We start from the raw sequence: 6,971 nt of genomic DNA, 5'->3' as shown, positions 1-6,971 counted from the left end.
TTTTCTCGTCTCTCTCACTCTCTCTCTCTCTCTCTCTCTCTCTCTCTCTCTCTCTCTCTCTCTCTCTCTCTCTCTGTGTGAGTGTTATTAGTTGCTTCTTTTTTCACATATTCACTTTGAACCTCCATTGGAAGGATAGAAATATTAGACAACTATTTAACATTTGTTGAATTCAAAGCGCCTTGAATTTGTTATTAATCTCTTTTCTTTATCTAATTTGGTAGCCAATGAGCATGGTTCTGCCGGGTGGTGTTGCGTTTAAGTTGTCCGGGACATTGAACGATGGGGTTACTGCAACTGATTTGGTTTTAACCGTGACCCAAATGTTGAGAAAGCATGGTGTGGTTGGCAAGTTCGTTGAGTTTTATGGTAACGTTTCATCTTAATCGCAATGCTCGAGAAGTTTGTCAAGTTATAATTTTTCTTAATTTGCGTACATACGATCTGTGTAGGTGAAGGCATGAGCCAGTTATCATTAGCAAATAGAGAAACAATTGCAAATATGTCTCCTGAGTATGGAGCTACCATGGGTTTTTCCCGGTGGACCACGTCACTCTACAATATCTTAAATTGACTGGAAGGAGTGAGGAGACAGTAAGTTGCTTAATTTTTTTTAGTTAACCAGATTTTACCTGATTTACATGGAGCATCGTGACCGTTGTTATTTCAAACTGGCTTAGGTTGCGATGATCGAGGCATATTTTACGTGCTAACAAAATGTTTATCGACTACAATGAGGTAAGTAATTTTCACTCATTTTGTCTGCTACTCTCATATGTCATGATTTTAGTCTTATGAGAAAATCATGAGCTTTATTGCAATGATATTGATGATCTAGCCTGAACAAGAGAGCGCACTCATCTTATCCGGACTTAGATCTTGCCAATGTTGAGCCTGTATTTCAGGACTGAAAAGGTATGTTATATGCTTTATGAAGACCACTGAAGTTGTGATATCCATGTTTTTAAACACGGAATGATGAGTTCTTGCTGCTTTAGGCCTCATGATCGTGTTCCTTTAAAAGATATGAAGGTTGATTGGCATTCATGTCTTGACAATAAAGTTGGATTCAAGGTAAGATGAAATGTTCTTTTGATGAATCCTTGTACTCACTTCATATTCTACTTTTAACAAACCTAATTAAATTAGAATATCTTTTCAAAAAATATTTTCTTGAAACAGCTACTTTCCTTGAGAGGTATATTGATTAGTCGAAAAGTAGAAGAAAGTGCTATTACTATTCATACAAAATGTTATCTTCAAGCTATACCTTTAACAAAAAGACTAGGTGTTGTTCTCAGTCAAAATCCTTTCTTTTCTTGGTTAAGAAATTCCCTTACATGGAAAAAAAAAAAAAAAAAATCCATGTTTTTCTTTACAAAAGAGGTTAAAGTTTGGTTTAACCTTAGACAAGATTGAAAATTCTCCTGTCAAAAGTTAAAGAAGGAAAATATTTCAAGAAGATTAAAAACCCAATTGTAGCACCACCATATGCCTCTCCTGCCGTAAACCTTTTCTGGACTATAACAGATGATTATCTTCTCAAACCATATTTCTGAAAGTTTTATTTAGTCAGCTCCTGTTAGATGCTTAATCATTATAGTATCAATTAGTTCACACTTGTCCTTTGTTTGTGTTTCATTTAGCTCTGCGTTGTTTTGACACATGTATATATATATATTTTTTATTTTTTATTTTTTTCACAGGTCCTTTCCTCGAGCACATCGGGTTGAGTCTTAGTTTAACTGGTTTATCCAGGAAATGTAAAGGTCCCCACGTGATTTTCTTTTGTTTGTGCATTTTTAAGGTGTTCCTGATGTCCAAACTTCCCAAGCATTGGAGGGAGTTTTCATTACCTCAGGAGACAATTCATTTGAACTGATCAAGGATTCAGTTTCCTCAACTGTCAATAAGATTTATTTACTTACTAAGGTGGTTGTACTATAATTTCATATTTTAATTTCCATATTCCTACTTTTTTATGATATTATTCAAACTCAATGGTACATTTTCTCATCTTGATAACAAAAAGGTCAAAAAATAAATAAATAAATAATAAAAAATAAAGTTTTTTTTTTTTTTTTTTTTTTTTTTTTTTTTTTTTTTTTTTTTTTTCCCCCCCCCCCCCCCCCCAAAAAAAACACAAATTTCACCTCCACCCCCACATAAACAACTAGACATTTTCTTCAAATATTTTTGAAAATATTGAATCTAGGAACACATCATATTTCTACTAACAGGCCTTGCTCACTTAGATTGGTTTGGATGGTGCACATGTGATGTTTTCTACACTAAAGTTAATCCAAGTGGAATCCAAGAGGTCTTCAGAGGCTTGATATCTTAACCTTAATTACATATCAAAAGTTTTCATCAACCAATCTACTCAATCATACAAACTTTCATTTTATTTTAAATTTTAAAGAAGGTGGGATCCCTCATAAATTCCTTATCATAGATGATGGATGGCAAGAAATTTAAACAAATTTCAGAAGAAAGGCTAACTTCTTGTTGAAGGAACTCGGTATGTCCTCTCTGCAAGGTCTTGAAAGCCTTTGTAATCCTTAAAAATCATGGTACTAATAATGTCCTGTCACTAATTTTTGCATAGATCTGCAACTAGATTAATTGATATCAATGAATATAGCAAGTTTAGGGGCTTCAAAGCAGATGGTTCATCTTCTAATCTCAATGAGTTTATCCACACAATCAAAGAGAACTACAGTTTGAACTAAGTTACCAAGAGTACTAAAAATGATCTTGACCTTCTGTTTCATACAATGTGTAAATGCTAAAAGATAGTAGGTGATGCAGATATGTTTTTATGTGGCATGCTTTAGCTGGATACTAGGAAGGAGTTTCCCCTTCTTCTGAATCACTAAAGAAGTACAATCCTGCTTATCTAGTTCAATCGTTGGGAAATACTGAAAATATTAGAGACATTGCATGGGACAATTTGGAGAAATATGGAGTTCGAGTTATAAGACTCTCAAAAGGTGTGCGACTTTTACAATGACTTCTACCAGCTACTTTGCCGATATTGGCGAAATTCAAGCCCTTACATCTCCATTTTTTGTGCAAGAATCCAAGGTATTTTTAACATTTGCATTTAAATATTGAATTAAGTTACATATTTTTTTTAATTTACTTTAAATTGCGTTTATTATTAACTGATTTTTAATAAAATTCATAGCAATGGGAAAAAATCAATATGCATCGTTTTTTTCACTCAATGTAAGCTTATATGCTCGAATGAATCACGATCTAGAAAAGAAAAGTTTAGAATTTTTATATGATTTGATTGGTGTTTTTGATGTAAAATTAATGAATTATTGATTCCAATGAGCGAAAATTAACTTTCTTATTGATTATAAGCTTTTTATTAGTTTTGTGTTTGAGATCACTTGTTTAAGGTGATCCTTTAAAAACAATTACAAGACAGCATTCAGTTTATCTGTTGAATTTGGGGAAGGGTTTTGTGTTCAAATTGAAAATCACTATTATAAGATGGTGCTCAGTTCATGAATTGCATTCGAGGTTTCTTATTGAATCTAGAGATCACATTCGACATGTTATCATTCAAAAGTCAACATGATAACTTGCTTTTGTAGACTTCTTTAGAAATAAATTCTCGATTCACATGATAATTTTGCTTCAGTTTCTCTTGCAGATGGGGTTTTAAATTTTCTCTTCATTTTTAACTCCTGAAGACTCATGCTTTCTGCAACTTTTCTTTTGTATTGCATATGGTTGAGTTGGATAAATATGTAGAGGAAAAGTTGATCGATGAAGTTGTTTTCTTAATAATTCGGCCTGACATCAAGAAATGTCCCAAATGAACTTAATTGGACTCCTTCAAAAGAGTGCAATAATCTATATGAACAGTTATATTAGGCCACAAGTTTTATTCCAGAAGTTGTGAAAGACCCAGGGATGTCAAAAGGACCGATCCGCTAGTCGGCTCAGCTAGTCAAAATAGGGCTCGTGGGCGGTTCAGGCTCGTAAAATCACGAGCCCGAGCACGAGTCCAAGCACGAGCCAAGCCCGCTTCTAGGCGAGCCGCTCGTGGACGAGCCCACGAATGGCCCGTTTGAATGAGCCAAGAGCCCGCAACGAGCCTGCAAATAACGTGACCAAAGCGGTCACTTTTTTAAAAAAAAAAGTGAACGTTTTGGTCACTTTTTCAGTGACCGTTTGGTCACTGATTTTTTTTTCCCCTTCTACTATAAATACCCCTTAAACCCCCCCCCCCCCCTTTTTTTTTTTTATACCAACAATAATAAACTTCAATAGCATTTTTTTAAGAGCGGGCTTGTGTTTTTAGTTAATGTAATTCAAGCACAAACCCCCCCCCCCCTATTTTTTCATATCAATTACTCAATTACTACTTCAACTCTCTCAACTCTCTTTTATTATATCAACTATTGACTTTTTACTCTCTTGTACTGCAAAATATACGATATCAATTCAATTTTTACAGTTTATTATTTACAATTTCAATTTATCCAATTCTCAATTCTCATAATCTCACTACATATATATTTTTCTAGTTATTATATTTAAATTTCCTCATAAATAATCAAACAAATGGATTAACGCTCATTTATTGAGAGTTTATTTGATACGGGATGTGGGCTACATCATGGCGAATCGCCTAAGACGCCACAAAGTCAATTTCCAAATGAGCTTGCAGGTCTAAATGACATACCCATACTTGAAAATGTTCACATTCACGGTCAGGGAAGTTACAATCCAATTAATTTGGATGATATTAACGTTCCCGAAGAGGAATATGAGGATGAAGATACCGAATTAAACATCCCAGATGCGAGGGGAAAGCGAAAGGTCAAAAAATAAGCAAAATGTTAGGATAACTTTAAGTTGATTTCAAGGGAAAAAGTTGTCGATGGCCTTGCAGAATCTAAAGCAGTATGTAAATACTGCCAACAAAGATTGACATGACAAAAAGGAATTGGAACCACCCATCTCAACCGCCACTACAAAGCATGTGCGGCAAGACATGGACTTCTTTCAGCTGGTCAAACACAATTGCAATTTGGCAGTCCAGGCACCGGTTCTACAACCTCACCCCTATCCACGTGGGTGTATTCGGAGGACAATATTCGAACTGGAATGATGAAATTTGTTGCCGCCACAAAGTTGCCTCTGGCTATTGCAAACAACCAACACTTCGTCTTGTTCGTGAAAGAATATCTGCAACCGAGGTACGTTGGAGTAAGTCGAAACACTCTTAGTGCCGATATAATACAATATTTCAATAATTCAAAACAACAATTAATTATGGATTTACAACAATATGAAGGTGTTATATCTTTAACTTCTGATATATGGGAAGGGGTTAATAAAAGAGCATATATAGTTGCAACCGCACATTATATAGACCCACTTTGGTGCATGCACAAGAAAATTATTGCTTTTAGAATTATTGAATTTCCTCACAATGCTAGTAATATATATAATGCTATTATCAATATTGTTAGAGAATATAATTGCGAGATTAAAATTCGGTCTTTTACTTTTGATAATGCTAGTGCTAATAAGGTAGTCGTCGATAAATTGTGTAGGACACTTCAACCTGATTTTGGTAGGACACTCCAACCTGATTTTGGTGGGTATTTGTTTCATATTCGTTGTATGTGTCATATCTTGAATTTAATTGTACTAGATGGCTTAAAACATATAAAGGATAAACTTCAAAGGATTAGGAATGCATTAGTATATATTACGATCTCTCCTAGTAGAAAACAAGCATTTGAAGATTTTTGTGCCGAACTAAGGGTGACGACTGCTAAAATATTTGTTAGCGACGTAGGCCATAGATGGAACTCTACTTACTTGCTATTAAAGTCATGTGAAGGTTTCGAAAATTTAATAATTGACTTTTATAACAATAGACACGTTAGAAGTGATGACGATGATATGTTAAATGAATCCGATTGGATTTTAGCTTTGAAAGTTAAACGATTTTTGACATCTTTTTATGAGACCACAAAGATTTTATCCGGTGTTTATTATCCACAAGCTGTATGGTGCTTGAAGACCTTTATATAATTGCAAGAGCATTTCATAAATATAAAAATGATCTTGCTTTTAGTGAAATTATAATTACTATGAAATTAAAGTTTAGAAAATATTGAGAAAAACTGCCTATATTATTTCCTTTAGCATGCACAATGGACCACCGATATAATATTTCAGGAACTAAATATGTAATTGATCAAATCAATAAAGTTTTAATACTTGATACACCTATCATCTATAAGAATTTAGAGCAAACATTATGTGGAATGTATGATTTATATGCGGAAAGAATGTGTGCGAATGTTAGTCAGGTACCATATGCACCTACTCCTTCTGCTGAAATTGAAGAAGATGATATAAATAATGAATTTATTTCAAGGCAATACATTTAGATATGATGCAATTGCAATGTGTTCATCTAGTGCCATGTCGTCTACATTTGCATCTCATCAAACATCGGTCGAAACTCAAAATGCGATGCCTACCGAATTAATTGATTACTTCAATCATAATATTCCAAGAGACGGAATAATTAAAAAAAGTTCAGAAAAAGTAATTGAATTTTGGAGAAAGTATGAAAGACATTGGCCTCTTTTTTTTACAAGTGTGTGAATCTGTATGCATGTCTATATATAATTTTCTTTTGATTGAAATTTTGTTATTTTGAAGAAGTCAAGAATATAGGTTTTGCGTCCATGGTTGGATCTTGATTGCCTAAATTTTAGAAAAAATTCATATTGTTTTAGCCATGTGAAGCATGGAATTTTCATGGAATTCGCTTGTGAGACCCATACTCTCCCATGCCATGTGAAACCCATAATCTGCCATGGAAGTCACCGCAAGGAGAAAAAAAAATAAACAATTGTGGGTTTTTTTTTTTTTTTGCAAAAATGGGCTAAATGGGTCGAGACGGGGGCTCCTATTGTAATTAG

General features: G+C 34.0%; 1 long non-coding RNA gene across 1 annotated transcript; it reads left to right on the top strand.

Annotated features, from left to right (window-relative positions):
• The first annotated feature begins 238 nt into the window (after window positions 1-238).
• Window positions 239-909, top strand: LOC111369233. Its single transcript, XR_002698085.1, has 4 exons — window positions 239-369; window positions 453-594; window positions 681-738; window positions 839-909. It is a non-coding gene; the product is annotated as an uncharacterized LOC111369233 (long non-coding RNA).
• The last annotated feature ends 6,062 nt before the right edge of the window (window positions 910-6,971 follow it).

Source organism: Olea europaea, chromosome 20 (genome assembly GCF_002742605.1).
Source record: "Olea europaea var. sylvestris chromosome 20, O_europaea_v1, whole genome shotgun sequence".
Lineage (NCBI taxonomy): Eukaryota > Viridiplantae > Streptophyta > Magnoliopsida > Lamiales > Oleaceae > Olea > Olea europaea.
This window is presented reverse-complemented; position numbering and strand designations above follow the sequence as displayed.